Here is a 5,187-nt window from a genome sequence, read left to right as displayed (position 1 = left end):
TATTTTGGGGCAGTTTGTCACCACTCCCATCTCTAAGAATATTTTTTGAGTAAGAGGAGTCTACACATAAACAGACATCATCAAAACTGAACCATTCTGGTGGTTATGAAAATGCACCTCAACCAGTTCTTCTTTGGAAAGTGTGACGCAAATGACTAGTTTCTGTGTTCTGAACCCATCACTGCACTCACTGCTCCAAGCCAAATACTGGGATCCACCACAGGCCCGTGCCTGGGAGGGATACTTGGGAAGGCCCGTACTTGAGGGAAGCAGGGCTTCCGAGATGGACAGTTTTGGTCTGGTCAAAACATTTGTAGAACTACCCTGCAGAGGGGACTCTTTATCCAGGGCTTCCTTCCCCACCCCTTTTTGTTTCTCTCCACAGACCTTGACTTTTACCACCATAAACTTCTTACATGTCCAATTCTGTCTGCTTTTATGAGGACTCTCATTCATGCAGCTATTGTCTTCGGTTGTGATATTATCTTGACTTTTTTAGAAAACCCAAAATAACACTCCCAATGATCATCAAATCAATTTCTCTCAAGTCCAGGGTAGAAAGCCCAGTACTGATGTAACCTAGGAGTCCCCTAGACTTTTGCTCCAGAATCTGAATTCTGACTCTCATCCTCAAGGTCACCTCATGGTACAAAATGGCTGCTGGAGCTCCAGTTATCATGCCTGCTCCAGGCAGCAGGAAAAAGTAATGGCAAAAGGACCAACATGGTATTCCTTCCAATATTCTAGCACCCACTAAGAACCTTCTTAGAAGTTCCACACAACTGCCTCTTTATTTCATTGTCTCAAATATAATCACATAAATCAAATAAACCTAGCAGCAGAAAGAGCTACAAAAGCTAAAATGCTATGAACATTGACATCCAGATTAACTTTGGATGTTCTATTGCTAAAGACAAATGAAAGAATGGATATTTGTGGCAACTCTCTGTCTCTTCTATCCTTCTTTTCTCTCCATTTTATGCAGACATTGAAAAACATGATGTCTGGATTTCCAAGAGAAATCTGAGAGAAGGCGTCTGACTATGAGCCTTATTTATCTTTGTCCAGGATAGTAAGAACATGACCCTAAGCTCTTTCTTCTTCAGTACTTCATGGGCCTAGACTCAGGATTTCAGGACATAAATGAAAGTCTTTAATCATCCTGACCAGACACAAGTATACATTCTACATGTGTTCAAAATTGTGGTGTAGCAGTTAAAAACAAATGGATATCAGGAAGAATTAAAACCAGATCCCAGCTCTTTTGTTTACTAATGGTATCAACTAATGGTCAGACAATTAAACTTTCTGGTAGTGAATGCTCAATAAATTTAGCTGTTGGCTTGATAATTTTGCATGAAGGACTAAATGCTTTAAAAATGGGGTGGGGCACAAAAGAACTACCCTAACATCTCTTTGGTTTTAACTTAACTCATCCTAACCTCTATACCCTAAAACACTAAACTTCTTTTAAAAATTTTTTTTAAGTTACAGGTATCTTTCCTGACACCTCTATTTTAAAAAGTCTTTTTTCTAGATCTGTTCTACCAGTCTCTCTCTCTGTGTGTGTGTGTGTGTGTGTGTGTGTGTGTGTGTGTGTGTGTTTCTATGAGTCTTTTTTCTATCTTTTGTTTTTTCCTTCTAACACTCACCCTGATTTCTAGGATGTTCACCAGATCCCATTTCAAAACTCCACTAAAACTGCCTACATCTTGGATTCCAACTGGCCTTTGCACTGGGTGCCCTAATGTGGTAACCCAAACTCACGCAGCCTCCAGGCCTTCCTGCAATCTACAGATTTAGAACATCAGCAAATGGTGTTTGGTAAGCATCTATCTAGTCCCTGCATATTCTTAACTGTTTCAACACTCTAAGACCAGAACGCATATTTTCAGCCAATTAATTCAGATGATGTAAACACAACAGTGCTTAGCTAATTTGAACTTAATACTAGATCAGTTAATGAAGAAATCAGAAAATCTCTGCATCTAAGCAGCAAAAGATTCTTGCAAAATCACAAAACCACAAAAGTTAATCTTAATAATCTCTTGTAGATGGAATGTTTACTATATTGTATCCTCTAATGCCATACGATTGTTCAAAATACTATGTTCATTTAGATATCTATGGCTAAAACGTGTTTTAAGTTCCTTGTCTATAAACACATATTTTATTTTACTCTATTGTTAAACCCTGCTGACAATCACTTGCCTCAGCATGACTTTATCAGTTTAAAAGGGGTTTTTTTTAGTCTTTATCCCTCATAAGGAAATTATAGCAGAAGTAAATAATATGGTATTTTCACTTTTGCCCACCTACGAAGTTGAAATAATGTCTCATCCAGAGCTGGTCCTCTAGGACCCTATACTTCTTATCTTTGTGGCCTAGGACAAATTGCTTGATTCAGTCAACTCATTTCATAATGTCTACCTGCTAGGATTGTTGTAAAGATCAGAGACAATGAATTTGAAGCACTAAGCTCAGAACCTCCTATTTAAGGGGCAATAAACAAAAGGGGGCAACAGTGATAATGATGACAATTGATAATGGTAATGATGGTTATAAGGAGATTGTGGAAATGGAGAAGATGAACGGAATGGGGAAGAACGTATTATTTTTCTATAACTATTGTAACAAATCGCCACAAAGTTGGTGGCCAGAAGTTTGTGGGCATGGTTGATTCCCTTGTTTCATGTTTCACAAGGTTGGAAGATGTTAGCAGGGCTGTGTTCTTTCTGGAGGCTTACAGGAGAATCTGTTTTCTTGCCTTTACAAACTTCTAGAGACTATCTGTATACCTTAGCTCATGGCTTTCTCCCTTCATCTTCAAAGCCAGCAATAGTACCCTTCTGGGGTTTCAAACGTCTCTTTTCTCTTCTTCTATCTCATCTCTCTTACTATTCTACCCTCCTCCTACATTTTTAAAGGCCCATGTGATAACATTGGATCCACCCAACAAGCTCTGTATCTTAAAGTCTATAACTTTAATTCCATCTGCAAAGACCCCCAGGCCTTCTAAGGTAACAACTGCAGATTCTAAGGATTAGCATATAGACATCTTCAGGTGGCATTGTCCTGCCCTCATAGGGGGAAGGTAAAATGTTGACCATAATAGGAATAATTAATAAATTCAGACACTAGCTTTTGAAGAATATAGGCTTTCTTGATGTTTAAAGGGAAATAAAACTTACCTGATAAAGTCAACTTGGTATAGTGGAAAGAGCACTGACCTTGCTTCCATTTCTATAATCCTGTGTAAGTCATTAAACGGTTTTAGATTTCTGGTTATTCACTTATCAAATAAGAAAGTCAGTTTAATGATATAAACATCTTTTCCAGTTATAAAATTCTATCATTCAGTTAGAATAAATTTAACAGCTAAGCAAGAGCTCCTGAATCTTGCCATGAAACACATGACACTGTCTCATCAAGCTAAAGAGGGATGTAGGATTGCACCTTGTGGCCCATGGCTCATGTAGAGAATTATCGTAAGGATGAAACCCAGGTTTATTTTTTAAGGGATTGGAATCCCATTGAAAGACAAGCATGTGTTTTCAGTTTCTTAGCTTCTAATTCCCCTGCTGCAATCCATCCTCCCTTTGAAAGAGCAGGAAAACCATGGCACATAGCTAAGCCTGAGGATTCAAAAGCCATGATATGCACAAATCCACTATTTTCTAGGTACAGGAATGCATTAACATCTGTAAAAATATAAATACAATTCCTCTTAGGGAATTCCTGAGCATGAAGGTGTCCCTTGTTGTGTCTCACTGGTGAGGCTGAGAAGCCAGCCAGTCCCACACTTTGTCCTCTTGGCCTCTCACCACTAGGGCATACCTCATCCAGGACCCTGACTAAGGCATTCTTACCTCCAACCAAGTGGCCACTAGCAGTGTTGTCCAGATGAAGGACAATCAAGACAAGATGTTTAAGAGGAGTGACGAAATCTTACTCCCATGTGTTAGAGAGGCTGGGGACACAGTACAGTTTGCAGAATATATTCAGCAAAATGAGCCACTTTATAAGATGCAAAATCATTAAGAATGGTCTCCCATAGCAGCACTTAATTTCACATGCTGAAACATGACTGGCTGTCTTCAGAGTCGGACCCCATATCATGTCAATCTCCTGCCGGCTGGCTATGATGAGCATGAGGGTCCAGCACTCTCTTACAGGGACTGCCTGGCAGTATAGGTCAAGACTCCTTTTACAGCCTGCCCATGGCTGTGATGCCTTCCTGACTTTCAGTATTCTGGACCTATATTACACACCAACTATCTCTTGTGAGAGGGCAGTGGAACTTCTTGGGAAATATCTAGAGGAGCTCCAGAAACGTTTCATCCTGAAACGACCAACCTTCAGTGTCCCACCCACTTGCCAGGGAACTTGTTTTAATAGGCTCCTTCTTTTCCTATTCTTTTGACGCTCATCCTTGCCAGATGATTAATTCACAATAAAGCTGAATCTCGATAAATTGGAAGAAAAAAAATGTCCCACATAGGGGATGGGTTTTTAGATTTTATCCCTTCAGTAATTTACCATTTTTCTTTTAGTGGCCTTTCCAAAATTAATGTTTTCTGTAGATGGATTTGTGGGTAGGGTTTTGCAACATCTTTTTGCACAAAGATGTTGGTTTATTAATAACAGTGCAACTGTTATTTTTCAATCAGCTGGATAATTCTTAGTGTTTTTAAAATAAAAATATTTATCATCAACTAACTCAGAATGACTTCTTCTCATTTATGTGCTCTTTGTTATCATGAGAATATAACCCATCTTGAAAAATTGCAAAGTAATAGGAAATAGACTCTCACCCTTGTAATCAGACTTTTATTCAAGTGTTCAACACCATTCACTGAACATCTTATTTATACTCTGCCCTGGGCTACGCACTGGAAATACACAAGTAACTAGTACATAGATTTTTATTTCAAGAATCCCAGACTCAAGTAAAATCCCAAAGACAAGTAAAAATAAACAAGTAATGTAAGAGGTAGCTGCGATCATAATAACATCTACACAATGCTGAGATGGTTCATAAAGAAAGCCAAGGAAATACAGGCTGTGAGGAAAGCTCTAAAAAAGTAGTCAAATATAAGCAGGTTTTTATTTTGCCAGGTGGATGGAACAGGAAAGAGTATTTCACACAAAATTAACAATATGCACATGAAGCAGAGAAAGAACATG

General features: G+C 38.7%; 1 pseudogene; it reads left to right on the top strand.

Annotated features, from left to right (window-relative positions):
- Positions 1 to 653: 653 nt before the first annotated feature.
- Positions 654 to 4,423, top strand: LOC116861663 (annotated as a pseudogene).
- The last annotated feature ends 764 nt before the right edge of the window (positions 4,424 to 5,187 follow it).

The sequence above is a fragment of the Lontra canadensis genome, unplaced genomic scaffold (genome assembly GCF_010015895.1).
Source record: "Lontra canadensis isolate GAN:19392208 unplaced genomic scaffold, GSC_riverotter_1.0 scaffold203, whole genome shotgun sequence".
NCBI classification, from domain to species: domain Eukaryota; kingdom Metazoa; phylum Chordata; class Mammalia; order Carnivora; family Mustelidae; genus Lontra; species Lontra canadensis.
Note: the sequence above shows the minus strand (reverse complement) of the source record. Positions and strands in the feature narration are given on the sequence as shown.